The 17,364-nt window shown below is 43.9% G+C and overlaps 1 protein-coding gene across 3 annotated transcripts in view; it reads right to left on the reverse strand.

The window, feature by feature from the left end:
• The window catches only part of TBC1D9B (TBC1 domain family member 9B), a 2,477,681-nt gene that overhangs the window by 1,408,931 nt on the left and 1,051,386 nt on the right, over nt 1-17,364 (reverse strand). The window lies entirely within an intron of this gene.

A 17,364-nucleotide genomic window follows, 5' to 3' on the forward strand; every position in this document is an offset into this window, starting at 1 on the left:
AGCACATCCAGTTTCCTTTGCCCAAAAGGGGAAGGATGGATTGCAGCGTGACCATCCGAAATCTTGTTTTCTTGACTGATCTGTTCAAGACACTGAGATCCAAAATTGGTCTCCAGTCCCTGTTTTCTTTGGTACTATACAGAACCTTGAGTAGATTCCGGATCCTTGCTGGTCTGCTGGAACTGGCTGAATTGCTCCTTTTGCCAGCAGTTTTGAAATCTCCAAAACCGCTAGATCCCTTTGAGCGGTGGAACATCTGGAAGGGATTTTTGACTGATTTGGAATGCGAAAAAGGGGATAGAATAGCCTTCGGAAATGATGCACTGTACCCATTTGTCTTGAGTCAGGAGAGCCAGGCTTCTGGGTACAGTGACAATCTTCCCCCGACTGCCTCCGAAGATGGGCAGTCGGGCAACACCTCAGGGATGCTGAAAGGGCTTGTCAGGGAAGGCTTCCCGGTTGCCCTGGTTCTGCGGACCCCCCCTGCCCCTAGGGCGACGTCTACCATTGTTATTCCTGCCTCTGCCTCTGGCGGGGAAACGACTCTGTGGGTCAGGCGAAGTCGCTTGAGATTGTTTGCGGAACCACATCTTTCCACGTTTCTGGCCTTTGGGGTAAGGCCTAGAAGGAGTAGAAAATGGACTCCGGCGGCAGAAAGTGTCTTGCCATCAGTTTCGCACCTAGTCAAGGTTTCTTTCACTTGAGGACCAAAGAGGATGATCCATCAAACGGGGAGTTAGTGAAAGACGTCTTGAAGGGGTCCATAAAATTGCATAGCCGCATCCAGGCATGCCTACGTAAGGCCACACCTGTCCCTGCGGCTCTGCTCGCTCCATCAGCCGCGTAAGAAAGAAGGCGCATGGAGGAGTTGGTTATGGAGTTAAGGGTAGCCAGCTGCGTGTTCATCTTATCTTGGAAACCCGCAGCTGTAGGGTCCTTTAACATTTCACTCGCTTCTTTGATCAAGTCCCTTTGAAGACGAGTAAAATGGCACAGGTAGTTCAGCGAACGCATGGTAAATGTCGCTGACGAGAACATCCGCTTCCCGTACCTGTCCATGGACCTAGATTCCTTGTTAGGTGGATGGACAGGTACTGAAGGATCAGCTAGTTCCTTCTTAGTGGCAGCAGCTACCACCATAGCATCCACAGAAACTCCTTTTGTTAAGAACTGTTTGTCTGCTGGTGCCGTTATGAACTTGGAGGGTCTCCTGGGAGTGGGGTCCACTGAATCAGGAGCCGTCCATGCCTTCTTAGCAAACACCTGCATGAGGGGGTCAAAGGGGGGAGACACCCAGGAGGTGGAAGGATGAGAGCCAAACGCCTCAAGATACACAGATTCGTCCTCCGAAGGGTTGAGGGCTGGCCAATTTCCCCTCTGTTTGAGGATCTCCAGAATGTCTGCAAATGAGACATCTTCAGAAGGGGAACGGGGGGAACCCTCAGAATCATCCAAATCTGTGTCTGACGTGATGGACTCAGGTGAGTCAATGTGTTTCCTCTTACACTTCCTCTTCCGAGGGGGCTCTTCTGCCAAATCAGGAAAGGCCTCGGAAGAGGATGAAATCCCCACAGGGGGTTCCTGAGGAGCTGGCTCTCTGCGGTCCGGGATGAGGGAGTGAATCGACTTAACCTGAGGCACTGTAGAGGGAGGGGCGGACGGAGCCGACTGTGGAGTAGAGCCAGGCTCTAACACACTCCGCATGACCTCGAATGCGCCCCTGTCAGGCAGAGCCAGAGGTCCCGCCCGGAAGCTAAGAACCCCCCTCGGCACCGACAGTGATGGCTCCGAGGCCGATGTCGGAGCCGAACTCACCAGCGCCGAAGCACTGAGAGGGAGAGGGGAGTCGGACAAGGGTCCGATGCCACTCACCCCCTCGGAGCCGACGAGGGAAGTCCGGCGCCGAGATTCTTCCAAGGAAGAAATCGGAGCCGACGACGGAGCCGAAGACAATTGTATCGGCTCTGACGCTATCACAGTCTCAGTTCCGACGTGACCCGGCTCCGAGCTCAAGAGAGTCGAAGGAGGAATATGTTGATGGACCGGGGCAGGCATCGACTGATGAGTCGGGCTCTGAAGCATCTGGGCCAGTGCCTCGGACTTAAGAAGTCGACTCACTACCCTCTGAAGGTCATGATCCGACAGCCTCGATGACCTAGAGGAGTGAGATCTTTGGCTCCGTTCAGACAGCAGGGGAGATCCTGGAGCCGAATGAACGGAGCCAAGAGATGGTGACCTGGACCTCTTCCTAGTTGTCGGCTCCGAAGGTCTGGTCGGAGCCGACACGGAACTTAATACCTCGGCCCGCCGAGCCGAGGAACCACAGAAACTGTGGACTGAGACTCATCGGCTCCAGCCGGAGCCGATGTAGGCAGAGGTTTAGAAACCTTAGGTCTCGGCTCAGTTGTTGGAGCCGAAGACCTAGATGCCTTAGAGGGCTTCCCAGTAGAAACAGAAAGGGAATCCTCTGGCTTGAGTAAGCCCCTCAAGATCAATTTATTTTTTCTTTCCTGCAGGACCCTGGGGCTGAAGCCATGGCACACAGCATAGGAGTCCTGCAGGTGCAAAGGTCCCAGACAGTAGACACAAGAAGTGTGAGCGTCTGTCAGAGACATTTTCTGATAGCACGCATCACACTTCTTGAATCCGGAGACCTTTGCTTCCTTAGACATTTTTAAGAAGGTGTAATCAAACACACACACACACACTAATTACACCCTGTCAAGTTTAAATTATAATAAAACCACTAACTAGGTTTTTAAAATAAAATAATACACACACTCCTAGGGAAGAGAAAAGGCCAATAGGCCCAAGGGAAGAACCTAAAGTTCTTGAGGGAAAAACGGAATTTTTTGAAGGGGATAAAAATTTCTCTTAAACTAAGGGAAATAAGTAAAAATATTAAAATTAAAGGGGTTTTAATAGACTAAATTACACAAGAAAAGTCACTTACCAAGAACCGGTAGAAAACCAACCTCGATAGCTGTAGCGGCAAACGAGATCTGAGGTAACTCTCGCCTAGCATTGTGGGATATAAGGGGAGCCTCGAGCCGGTGGAACCAACTCTCGAGCTTTTAGAGTGGCCGAGTTGGAGCCGAGGTCGGCTCCGAACCCATCCAGCAAGAATGAAGGCGAGATAGACAACTTAACATCATCAGTTAATGAAAAATACAAAAACTTAGCCAGAGCCAAGAGAAGCACATCCGAACTTGTCGACGTGGCAAATGAGATCTGGGGATTGCACTGGTGCACTATGGGATACCTGCTTAGCCACGAGCCAACCAGAAGTCTTCGAGCTTGAAAATCAGCCGAGTCGGAAGCCAAGGATCAGCTCTGAACCCATATGTAAAAATGAAGGTGAGATTGGACTACCTAACATCCAGAGACTGCAGCTCAGCTGGAGGCCCCCACAACATCATACCTGAAGTGTAAAGAGTGTCTACACGCCTGGCAGCTAGAATAGCAAAGGTCCACAATTCCTTGAAAATGTTCATGTCCTCCAAGAAAGATATATCTTTTGCTTCATTTGATCTAAAATAGTTTGTATTTGATCATATGAAACTTAAGAGGCCTGATGGCTAGGGTAGTAGCTGTATAAAACCTATCAAGGGCCCTGCTTTTTTTGTCAGCAGGTAAAGGATTTTTGAAGACTTAGCCCTTGGCTCCTTTGGGTCCTGGAGTGACATCTGTATCTGCAGAAGGATTCTTGAAGAGGTACTTAGGTGAGTCCAGCACCCTGTAGAACCTGTTTGGTTTTCGAGGGGCTGGAGGAAGACAATATGGATTCAAGGAAGAATCCATAAACATCTTCTACAACCTCCAACACAGGAAGAATAGTCAAAGCTTTATGTTCTGGGGGGGGGGGTCAAGAAACTCCCTAACCCTCTTTTTTAATACTGATGTCAAGTAGGATGTCCCCCAGCTGAAGCAGGGGGGAGATTTTTCCTCAGGTAGTCAGGCTGGCCAAGGGCTTAAATGGCTGGAAATCCCACAAGTCAGGACTGCAACAGTGAAACATGAAGAATATCACCAAATACACCAAACACACAATAATGCTAATGCTAATAAAAAAATAATATCTTACAACTGACACCAAATTCTATAGTATGATTAATTCACAGAAAAACTGCTATCTCTAAAGGGTAGTGAAAGGCGCAACAGACGGACATAAAGAAGCTATTAATTTTAAACTATTAAAGCTTTAAACTTTTGGTAAAGGGAGGAAGAAAAAGGCAATCATCTAGAAAGGACAGAAAAATTAATCCTATAAGGGACTCAAAAAGTCAAAAACACATTCACCGCTCTCATCTCTAGGACATTCATATAGAAATTGGCCTCTTCTGTAGACTGGGTGACTTAGACTGTTTTTCCCAGATAATGCCCCCACCCACCCTATCTTGGAGGTGTCCATGGTCACTGCGGCCTCACGGTGAATGGGAACAAAACGACGATCTTGTATCAGTTGATATGATTAAATCCACCATGAAAAGATTCTTCTTGCAAATGTTCCTGATTCTTATCAGGGCTGACATGGGTTGGCACAGGATTGACCACTGTAATGCAAGCAGCCACTGCAAGATTCTCATGTGGAATCTTGCTAGCAGAACTAGTATTATTGCAGCTGCCATAGAACCTAAGGCTTGAAGTACCATTTGAGCAGATATCCTTGAATTGTGTAGAAAGTTTCTAACCTGATCTCTTAATATCACTCTTGATGATGGGAGATGTGCTACCATCTTGACTATGTTCATGTTTGCTCCTATGAAATCTAAATCTTGAGAGGGGTCTAAATGTTATTTTGCATAGTTTATTGTAATCCCGAACAAAGAACATGTTCGGATAACCATGTCACTTGCTTCTAGAAGTAGATGCTTGGTCGGGGCAGAGATGAGCCAGTCGTCGAGTATGGAAACACAAGGAATCCTTGTCTCAAATGAGCTGCCACCTACTGCCATACATTTGGTGAACACTTTGGGAGCTACTTTGAGGCCAAATGGCAGTACCCTGAATTGATAGTGACTGGCTCCCAGCCAGAAGTCTAAATGACTTTTGGAGCACCTGTCCATCTTTATATGGTGGCACACATCCTGAAGGTCTACTGAGCACATCCAATTGTTCTTTTCCAAGAATGGACTGAACCGTGACCATCCAGAACTTGCTGCGCAGACCTGACTTGTTCAATCTGCTGAGATCCAAAATTGGCCAGCAGTCCCCTGTCATTTTTGGTACCAAAAAAACTCTGAGTAAGTACCGGATCCTTTCTGGTCTGGGGGACTTTTGGATGACTCTTTAGTCTACCAGCCTTTGTATCTGGATGGCTGCATGCTCCCTCTGAATAGGTGGAACATCAGGGAGTTTTTTTCTTTGGGGTGGTGTACGGGAAAAGGGTATAAAGTATCCTCTGGATATGATCCTCGGCACCCACATGTTGTTTGTTATGTCTAGCCAGGCTCTCAGGTGCAGGGACAGTCAACCTCAGATTGCCTCCAGAGAAGAGCAATCAGGCCTCCTTTCAGGAGTGCTGAAATGCTTCCCAAAGAATGCATCTCTGGACCCTTGATGATGCTGAACTTCTCTGTTGCGAGGGTGGCGTCTTCCATCATTTTCCCCCCTCTGCTCCTAGGAGAACTTTCTTCACGTGAGTGTGGAAAAGACCCTTGTGATTTTTTTGAACCACATCTTTCAACTGGTTCTCTGATTTTTTGAGCATGCTCTCTGAGGAGTAGAAAAACGTTCTGCCCGGGGCAGAAAAGGTCTTCCCATCATTCACACACCTGGACAGTGTATCTCTGATTTTTTGGGCCAAATAGGGCAGTGCCATAAAATGGAGAATTGATGAATGAAGACTTAAAGGGCTCTGCAAAGTCGCACAAGTGCATCCAGGCATGACTGCTCATAGAGGTGCCCGAACAAGCAGGTCTGCTGGCCCCTTCGGCTACATGTAAGATGAGCCTCATGGAGGAGTTTGCAATAGCATGTAGGGTGGCCAACTGAGAGGTGACCAAATCCTGTACCCCCTTCAGACACAGCTACTGAGAGGGTATCTGATAACTCCTTGATCATATCCCTCTGCAATCTGGTAAAATGGGAAAGATAATTCAGGGACCTCAAGGCGAAGGTCGCTGAAGAAAAGACATGCTTCACATATCTATCCATCATCCTAGAATCCCTATTAGGAGGATGAATAGTAGAACTTTCTTCAGCAAGTTCTTTTTTCATGGCTGCCACCACTACCATGGCATCTACTGGGATACCATCTGACCAAAATGTTTTTGTCTTCCAGTGCCATTATTCTGTTTATTCTCTGAGGAGTGGGTTCAATGGAATCTGGAGTCTCCCACAACCGCCAAGAAATCAACTCAATGAGCTGATGGGCAGGTGGGGTCACCCAGGAGATAGACGGACAGGATCCAAAAGCTGCCAGGTATGCTGACTCCTCTGATGAAGGATTGTTGGCCTTCCAGTCACATCTCTGTTTCAAGATCTCTAGGATGTCCCTGAAGGAAACATCATCTGGAGGTGACTGTGGGGATCCCTCACCTTCACTGAGGTCACCATCTTCGGTGATGAGCTCCACAGTGAAGTCTAGGTGCTTCCTCTTACACTTCCTTAGGGGAAGTATCAGAAGAGGTGGGGGAACCCTTGTGGGTAGCCTGGGGCTTCTGAACCCACTGTCCCTGTGGAAGGTCTGGTTGAGATACTGGACATGAGGTCTACAAGGCAGAAGGCAGCAGATCCGATGGAGTAGATACTACTTGTACTGCTGAGGCAGACATGGCCCTCTCCAGGGCCTCAAAAGCTGACTGCCACTAAGAAGGGAGGGACCCCTGATCCGATAGGTCATGCCCTCAGATCCTGACCCCTTCAAACTCAGATGACAGCACTCTCAAAGCTGAAGTCAGGGCCAGGCTTATCCGAGCCGAGGCTCCAAGACAAGGGGACGGCTCTGAAAACTTTGAAATCAAACCCACTATTTCAGACCTGACCAGGCTGCTATGACCCGTGAGCTCCCCGGCCCAGACTGTGCTAAGGAACTCAGAGGGAAGGTCTGAACCAAGGAAGAAAAGATCCTTGGATCCGATGCAGACAACACCAGATGAACTGGATCCAAAGACTCTGAAACTTCAAGGGAAGTCAGAGGAGAAACATGATTGAGAAGATGATGAAATTCGGAACTCCTGACCTTCAGAGACAGGAGCCGGGGGGACCCTTATAATACCTTGTGCCCAGAGAATCTTCTTGACCATCCTCTCCATGTTATCTTCTGTAAGACTTCTAGTTGAATGAGCTGACGATGCTGATTGTGACTTCGGTCTCTCTATGAAAGGAGAAGGAACTCTGGATGGCAATGGGTTGTCAGTAGGGGAGTACAGAGTCCAAGGTAAGACCTTTATGGATTGAAAGGGCTTACCATAGGATCCAACAACAATGGATCCAATCTATCTTTGGGTGCTGAGAGACTCAGATCAGTGGTCGCATCCAAAGGAGGAGTCCTGGAAGTTGTTGGATCCAAAAGACTCTTAGCATCCAACAGTTTAGCAACTTTAGGTGACGGCTCCGTTGATATCTTCAAAGCAGAAGGTTTTTTTCCTTCCCTTGTTCAAGCTTCTGGAAGACAGAGAAGAAGCTGAGTTTGACTGTCCAGATTTAGAAGAGTCTTTCTTTTTGTGTTTTTTGTCCGAGCCAGAAATGGCCTCCCCAAAGGAGAAAGGCAACATATCTGAGCATCAGCTTACTTCTACGTTCAACAAGGGCCCTGTGATTGAATGCTTGACATCTGTCACAATCTTCTTGCAAGTGAAGGGGACCCAAGCAATAAACAAAGATTGAGAGTCACTCAGGGCAATTTTATGTCTACACTTTGAACACTTCTTAAAGCCAGACGGCTTATCAGATTTATCTGCCATAATGAAACAACAGCTTGAAAAAAAAAAAAAACTAGACAAAAAATAAACACAGAAACTGCCTTTTTTTTTGACAGAATATACCAGCGATGGTAATAGAATTACACTGTAAAGTAAGAAAAAAATAATACTAACAACAGTAGTTGAGAAGTACTGCAGTACAGTGGAAAGAACAGAAGGGAAAAGCATTACTACAGTAGGGTACAGAAGAAAAAAGGGAACAATTAACCAAAAAAGTTTTGAAATTTAAGAATATAACTATACAAATGGAATAAATAAAACTATAACTTTCACTTAACTGCCCCAAGAGCTATCTGGAAGGACCACATCTTCGCGAAGTGGCAAACGAGAACGGAGGTGATTGGGAGAGATGCATTGTGGGTACGGTAGATAGCTCAAGAGCTTTTTGATTGCTATGAGCTACTGCAACGGCCGACTTGGAACCAAGGGATCAGAACCAAACCCATATTTTGAGGATAAAATATAAATTGACAACATCAGACCTTTCATTTTTAAGTAAAATTTGAGGTACAATACTTGTACTATTACATTTATATTAATCAAACAGTTATGTTATATCTGGTGCATACTGATGTCAATGTTTAAGGCATCATTCAGAACGCAGCTCACATTCTGAGTACATCACCTCCTTTTCCATATAAAAATCTATATTTTTTAAAGTACAGTCCTCAATCAATGTTCCTAATGCATGGTTTTTATAGAACCTCCCATTTTCATGTTTTAAACTGTTTCTTCTCCTTTGTTTGTATCCATACTTTTTTTATTTGGAAAGCAGGAAGGGTTTCACAAAAAATCTCACCCTTGAAGTGCCCATAGTTTACCTTCTATATTTGTTAACTAGCTGCCTGTTTCCTTGTCACCTTCTCCTACCCTCAAATCATCTTTTCTTTTATCCAGTTCATCTTGTGCCTGTTGAGGGTCTGTGTAGGTTTTTAATCCAAGTGGATAGAAGGCTCAAAGTACTATCGGACACAATAACGCATAAAGTACTGCTATGTATATAGTAATGCTGCGTACCACGGTTAGTCATTTAGCAACATTGTGCAGTTGACAATGAATGTATATAGCAGTGCTGTTACAGACAGACTGTGCACACATGTATACAGCAAAGTTGTGAATATAGGAAGCAGGATACTGAAGCCATACAATCATTTTCTGTGTAACCAGCTAGTACATGCATACAGACATGTTGTCTATCCAGGGACTCTATGCATATTGCAATGTTATATATCCAGGCAGTACAAGCTAAAGAAATATGTACCAGAGAAGGACATGCCTATACTAATATTGTGCACCCCAGCAGTGTATTAATATAGTCATGTCGTGTACTCAAGCAATATGTGGAAATGGTTACTGTGCAAAATAATTTTCTGTATACCAAGACAGTACCTATATATAGCAATATTGAGTATCTTGGCTGTACATGCATACAGTAAGGTTGCACACTCATATAGTATATACATGCAGGTTTTATGTACTTCCACAATATCTGCATACAGGAAGGTTGTGCATCCAAGCAGTACATCATACAGTAATATTATATTCCCAGGTAGTGTATGCACAGAGTATCATTATGTACTGAAGCAGTGAATGCATGTAGTAATGTGCACCCAGGTAGTGATTAGACATAATAATGTTGTGTATCCTGGCAGCACATACATACAGTAATACTGTGAACCCAGGCAGTGTATGCATTCAGTAACGAGAACCAGGACAGTTCATGCACATAGAAATGCGATGTACCCAGACAGTACAAGCATAAAGTAACACTGTGTACCATGACAGTACACGCATGTAGTACTGCTGTGAACCCAATCAGTACATGGATATAGAGCTGTTGTGCACCTGTCAGGAGAAACATATAGAGCTGCTGTGTACCATTTCAGTACAAGAATACAGAATTGTTGTATAACCAGGTAGAGCGCACACACAATAATGAAGTCTACCCAGGGAGTATATGCTATTAATAATGTTGTATACCCAGGAAGTATATGCTTAGAATAATGTTGCATACTAGTAAGTAGCTGCATACAGTGATGATGTGTATCCAGGCAGTATATGCACATTACTATGCATCTGGGCAGTACATGCATATAATATAGTAACACTGTGGACCAAGGCAGTTCATGGATATTGACACTGCACATTCATTTTCTTTGCACCAGGAAGTACCTGTTCATGAGTAAGTTGTGCAACGAGGAACAATCTATATATAGGCTGTCAGTTACCACCTGCAAAAGCTTCAGCTGTGGTCACAACTACAGTTTAGGTGTACTGGTTTCCTGCAATACAAATAATTGCAAGTTATCAACTGCACTTAATATGTGAAATTGTGAAAAAGTCTCCAACCAACCTTAAGGTGCTCCACAACCCTCCACAACTCTCAAGCTCTCCTCAGTCTGGAGAATGTAGACATCTGTGTTTTGAATGAACAGGGACGTATTTCCTGTTCCCCATCCAACTGTCCAAGTTACACTTAGGTAGGTACTAGGCTATTGGCCCTAGGGTCTATATAAGCCTAGCCAAAGGTACCCTGGCTTTCGCCACCCAAGAAAATTATTTTCCTGTGCCACTGTCGAGCAGAGCCACAGAAGTGATCCCTTGAACTGGATTAGGGAGGAACTCTGCTTCACATGGATGTAGAACCTGTTCTAGAGACGGAGTAGTCTCTGGGATACATACCTGTTTCTCCAGCAGGTCCTAATTCTATCACATGCAAGGTGTAAGTCTTTAGAATGGGTAATTCTGATGCTGTTTGTTTTGCAGATATGCAGGAGATCCATCAGAGTGGGGTCCGAGAATGCCTTATATGCCAGGCATAGATCATCCCTCAACAGCCTGTAAGAGACAGAATACAGGTATAGGGCCTTGAGGCTGTCTGCATAGGACATTTTACTTATGCTTTGTATTCTTTTAGTGAGGAACCTCTGTGGACATTCCAATTGTTGGATATGGGCACTGTATTCAATGACAGGTCTGATGAATGCCAAATACAGTGGGACAATGACTTTCTAGGACCTAGATGCCATACTTTTGTTTATAAGCTGTGCAAAACAGAATGATTTCCTCACTACTGCAGAAACATGATGGTCAAAGACTAGATTCCTGTCTGTGTGTCCCCAAGTCCCCGACTACTGGATCAACTCTTAGGGATGTGTTGTCAATACGGCAGTTACCAAGGGAGGATGACTTCTCAAAGGATACTATTATGCATTTCTTGGCATTTCATGGCTCTGACACCATTTGATTGTCTGTGTCAGTGTGGGATTCAATGAGAGCTCTTAATTTGCAATCATCTGCAAATTTAGTCAGCCAAAGGCTTCTGACATTGGCTTTGACTTCAGAGAAGTAAATGCCAAAAAGGAGCAGTGCCAGGTCCGATCTCTGAGGGGACTCTGCTTGTGACTGCCCTTTTTGTAGAGGTGGCCTCTCCAATTCTAACTTTCTGGGTCCTGTTTGTGAGCCACCAGGTGACATAAGGGTTTGTTCTTAACCTCCTGAGTTTGTCAACAATGCCCGAGTGGGGTATTATGTCAAATGCCTTTGCTAGGTCAAGATAGGCAGCGTGTACCATTTTGCCCTCATCCACTGCTTTGATGACCTTTTCAAAGAAGTCCAACAGGTTGAGCAGGCATGACTAGCCCTTGACTAAACCAAATTGGGCTGGGTACAGTGTCTGGAGGTTTACTGTGTCAGTACTGATTATTTCCATGATTATTCTTTCCATGGCTTTGCATATGAGACTAGTGAGACTTATGGGTCTGTAGTTTCCAGGATCTGTATATGGCCCACCTTTGTGCAGACTGATAACTGTTGTTGTTCTCCATTTTTGAGGCACAAAATCTGTTTGGAGGCTACAATTAAACAGCAATCCCAGATGGCTTGATAGGTCATGTTTCAAGCTATTTAGAAGGCATCCTGGGATACTGCCTGAGCCCACTGATGCAGTGTTCTTGGCCTTAATGAGAGCATCAAGGATGTGTTCCCTAGTGACAACAGGGGAGTTATATTTGATGGTATTTTCTGAGGGAAGGTTGAGGGGATGAGAGGGGTAAAGTTGAAGCTGAACTTGTCAGCCAGTAGGTTTTCTATACCTTCTGGCAAAGTACTGGTGGCTCTATTTACAATGAGATCTGTACACAACTGTGTACTTCCTTTGGGGTTGCGGACATAGCTAAAATATGCCTTGTGGTTGTCCTTGGCCTGGAAGGCCAAATTTACCTCACATTTGGCCTTGGTAGACTTTATTTGTCCCCTGAGTTGTTTGTTTAGTTTGACGAGAGTGCTTTTATCCTGCCGGGTGCTGCACCGCCTAATTTTTGCCATTATATTCTTCTTTCTGTTATACAGCTTATTGATTTTGTGATTCAACCAGGGTGTCTTCGTTTTTTTTTAGTTAGTTCTGCACTTCTTCCTGGTGGGTACAGCTGCCATTATGCAGCTATTAACTTGCTTAGGGTGTCTGTGTACAGTTCTTATAAGCAGCAATGTTTTCAGGGTTTACGAGGACTTGAACGTTTGCTCAGTTATCAATTAACAGCAGGTTAAGCAGTGTTTCTGAATATTCCAGGGTTAGCTGGGTTTCCAGGTTTTATTTTTTTACTTCAAAGGAGACCATTTTGTGGTCTCATCTTACCATACAAGACATTACATTAGGGAGTGTGCAGCACTCGCCCATATTAGTGAGGACCAGACCCAGTATGGTTGCAGGCCTGGTTGGTGTACTGATAATCTGGTCCAGGAAGTTTGTGTTTACAAAATCCAGAAATCTCCGTGCCTGTACATTTACTGTCATATAGGATTCCTAGTCTATAGTGAGGTAATTAAAGTAGCCCATGAATACGTTATTGGGTTGGATGGTGAGTGTTTCCAATAAGTTTAAATACATGGTTTCCTGGGTCATAGTGGGCACCTAAAACTTGCAAGAAAGCGGTACTGGATTTTTCCTATGGTGACTTGAACATGGAGAAGCTCAAGTGCACTGTCCTGTTTGACCAGCCTTTAAGTATATTTCTGATGTAAATCAATTCACCTCCCCCTTTAGTCCCTGTCTCTGTAGTAGCTGGTCTAAAAGTGTGGAAGGCATTATAACCTTGCACTGTCGGTATGCTCTCCTTGGCTTTAAACCATGTCTCAATAACCGCACAGACATCAGCATTCTCTAGGGTGAAAAGTGCTTCAAGGGAGTGGAGTTTTTTGTTTAGACACCTAGCACTGTGCAGTAATACCTTTAGATTTTCTTGGTTATGATTTGCCAAGTCAGAAGTACTTTTAGTTTGCATTCCCTAAAAAAGGCAGTATGGGGGAAGACAATGTTTTAGCCAATATTTAAAAGCTTAGAGGGAAGAGATGCAGACCATCCCTGGCAGCATGGTCTGTTGATCATCTCCTTCCATGCTGACAAATATTGCACCCCCTTAGAATGACACCAGAAACTAAGCCAATTATTAAAGTCAATCATCTTTTGTTCGTAATGTGGCATAATCTTTGGAGAAAGTAGAATGCTGCTCAATGCAAAGCTCATACCAGCTTGGGACACATATTCCAAGAGCAGCATGATGTCTCATGTCTCAGGTCATTTGCACCCACATGGACTATGACAGAGTCATACTGGTACTTGTGGTCCAATGACTTGAGTGTGTGTGTGTAATGTGATGGATCCTAGCCCCTGATAAGCAAATGACCTAACTTTCTCCTTACTCAGCTTGGTAACAGGGCCATCAGTGTGTCTCACAACAGAGTCGCCAATGACTAGGATGCTGGACTGTGTGGTGGCTTGCCTTAAGGGTTTAGAAGTAGTGGCATCATGAGATGTGGCTGTAATTGTTGATGTGGGTGTTGTTTTTAAACAGTGCATTTGGGGCTGCTGAGGGTATTTGTTATGTGTAGTTCATCTAGGAGGTCTTTAGGGTTTGGGAAGGTTACACTTACGTGTGTGTGTGTGTGTGTGTGTGTGTGTGTGTGTGTGTGTGTGTGTGATGGGTGCAGCGTGTGTACTACTGACAACCTTATTGACCTTAGGAGTGCTTTTAGGTGAGAGCTTCTCCTTCAATGACATTGGGTAAATACATCTCTCACATACTATATTAGTTTGTTTGAGAATTAACTGGTTGTCAGTAAACATGAGACAATTTCTACATTTCCTCAGGGTGCCCATATCCACCAAGCTGATAATGGAAATAGTAGGAAAGTTCATACCTGGCAACAGACCCTTTTTATTGATTACGCATTTGAAGTGAGAATATAAAGCAACGTCTGCAGTATCCAGTTTGCAACTCTGGGGGCAGTGCTTGTCACTGCAAACTAGTTGTCCTGTGTGCAACTAGGTATTGGTGAAACTGCAATTGGGCTTTTACAGAAAAATATGACTCAAGATGTCTGTGTGTATATAGGGCACTGCCAAACATTTGAAGGGAAACTAATAAGTAGACCCTGATGAATTATGGACGGATCAAACAGTAGTTACTAAAAAGAAAGAATTAGCTTGTCAATAATGACAAAAAGAGGGAAGTCACGTAAATGGCTATTGCCTAGCTACTACCAGTGCTGGTCTCACCACAGCTTCACTCTGCTGGGATACAATGCTCGTTTGCTTCTTCTCTCACCAGAAGCAAAACATTAACACCAATCCCAAGATAAGAAACAGAATGCAGCCTATTTGTGATCCACAATCTTGTCACAGATGATGCAAGTGTCTGTAGGCTTGTTGTAGCCTTTTCCTGGTAGATGCCTTGAACAGCATACAGACCAATCAGAAACATCAAGAGCCACTCACTGCCCAACCAAAATCAGTCAGGAAACAATGCACTCTTCTTCTCTCATGAGGAGCAAAATATAAGCACAAATTCCAAACTGGCACCTATGAAGCAGTTAATAGGCTTTCTGGTGATCAGCAGTCTCCAGGAAACAATATCCCTGTGTTCCTTCTCTCTTCAGGAGCAAGAGAGAAGCACTAATCCCAAGATGACTACTGAGAGGCACAATGTGGGCTCTCCAATAATTAGTGGTCTTGGAGTGGATGCTGCAGATTTTAAAGATAAGGTAGAAAATTGGTTAATATCCTAAGAGCTGCAGTGTTCACTAAGCAGTTATATATTCGGGGGGAGGTAAGTAAGCTTTAGCTATCTAAGAGCCACTAACTGTAAAAGAGCAAGATAGATTGGAAGGGGTGGTCTCTTTGTATTCTGTTTCTACAGAAAACAGCGGGATAGCCAATACATTTAAACATTGAATGGGGGGGGGGGGTGATTTCACAAAGTGAAAATCTTGTGTATACTCACAACAGCCAATAAAAGGAGAGAGGGAAGGAGATATGTGGTCAGATTAACATAAGAGTCAGGCAACTAGAAAGACAGCTGAGTTTAAAAACACAACAATGCCAGGGTGAGAAAAATGAATTTCTGTGTGGCTCACAAGAGACACAGCTGTGGTCTCATTACTAGTTTAAATATGCAATTGAAAGTAGAATACAAGTAAAACAGTGTAAAGAAAACAAATCACAATATACAAAAGAGAAGAAGGCAGTAAAGTAATGCAAAATACAAGAAAACAAAAACAAACTAACCTTTCCCTCACAGCTAGTTGTGGCAGAGTCTGGGTGAGCTTTCCAGTAAAGCCTTGAAATGTTTTATTATACCCCTTAAATAGAAGGTTTGGTTCCTAGCTCCATCCTCAGTTCACAGCTATGTGACCTTAATTGACCTGTTCTAATTTCTGTGCGACTCACAAGAGACACAGCTGTGGTCTCTTTATAAGTTTATATAAGCAATTAAAAGCAGAACAGAAGTAAAACAGTATAAAAAAACCGAATCACAATACACAAAAAAAGGTGGTAAAGTAAAACAAAATGCAAGAAAGCAAAAACAAACTAACCTTTCCCATACAGCAAGTTAGTTAAATGGTAGAAAAGAAGAAACAAATTAGTATTTTAATTCTGCCTTCACCAAATCATGAAAACACGCTAGAATACCACTGCAGTAGTGGCAGAAGTTGAGAATGTTTCTAACCATGTCAGTAAAAATCAGATAATATAATAGCATACAAATATGCATACATGGATAACTTAGAAAGGTAAGAGAGGAATACAAAGATTTGCTAGCATTTCTGCTCGGCGACTTGCTGGAAGTTAGTCACAGTGTTCCAGAACTGAAAAATATTTCTGTAAGTAGTTTCACTTCCTATAAAAGTGAATCTAGGAGTTAAAGCCTAGTCTGTCATTATGTGACACTTGCATCAGCCGCATTTAAGGAAGAAGTGACAAACACCTACAACTGGATGATTTTGAAGATTAATGACTGCTAGTTTTGATTAGCTTCACATCAAATTCCTGGGGGTCTATATCATATTGTCGACAGGTGAAAATGTTGACTCTGACTTGTTCGACACCAAAATGTCGAACTACAAAATTAGTGAATGGCCAAATCATCAATTTCTTTCCAATGGAAAGAAATCGGTTGGCTGTTCTCCTACACCTGCCCTTTCCCTGACTGTAGTATGGTGTCGGAGTTAGAGTATTTAGTTAGGGGGGTGTGGGGGGCAAAGCCCCCCCCACTTAAATGCATTTGTTTTTGTGTGGCGTTGGTGTTTGGCCAACCGATTTCTTTCCGTTGGAAAGAAATCAGTGATTTGGCCGTTCGTTAATTTTGCAGTTCGACATTTTGATGTCAAACAAGTCAGAGTCGACATTTTCACCTGTCAACAATATAATATAGACCCAAAGTCATGGGCTTGACTTCCTCAGTCTCTGCTTGTACAGTGCATGGTTCATAGTAAGTCACATAACCAAACAATGATCCCTGGCACCCATTTAAAACAGCGCTTGCTCTTACTTGGTCTGCCCTAATGACAAATAACGTAGGAGTTACAAAATGACCTTCTACTTTTATTTATTGCATTTGTTTATCGGGAAGGTCCACTAGGCCTAGGTGAGCCCATTTTCAGTGAAGGCCTGGGGAGAAAAGCTCCACATCAAATTAAACATGTTGTAGATTACAATAAAATATAGAAATATAGTTACAGTTACATAGATAGCTAGAAGGCAATACCTAAAAAATACGGACATAAAGTTACAATTATATAGACAGCTAGAAGCCAATACAGTAACAATCTTAAGCATTGATTTAACTATGACATTGCTTTAACTATGATATCTAGAACATATTACAGAACATACATACTGACCAGCTGAGTGGAAAGAGGAGGGGTAGACTGGGAGTTAATCTGTATTCCCAGGAGGATCAGATGGATGATGCAAGCAGATTTCAGACTAACCTGACCCCTTCTCACGTGGGGAGGCGCGTTAACTAGCCACGTGTTTCCCATCACTGTGAAGAGGGCTAGCCAAGTGGGGAAATCATTCAGACAGCGATTAAGAGTGGTTCAAGGTTTTTCTTCTTAAATTTTCCCAAGCTCTGTTAAGCACACACCCAGTAAGGCAAAT

The sequence above is a fragment of the Protopterus annectens genome, chromosome 4.part0 (assembly GCF_019279795.1).
Source record: "Protopterus annectens isolate FY-2018-M chromosome 4.part0, PAN1.0, whole genome shotgun sequence".
In the NCBI taxonomy this organism is placed as follows: Eukaryota; Metazoa; Chordata; order Ceratodontiformes; family Protopteridae; genus Protopterus; species Protopterus annectens.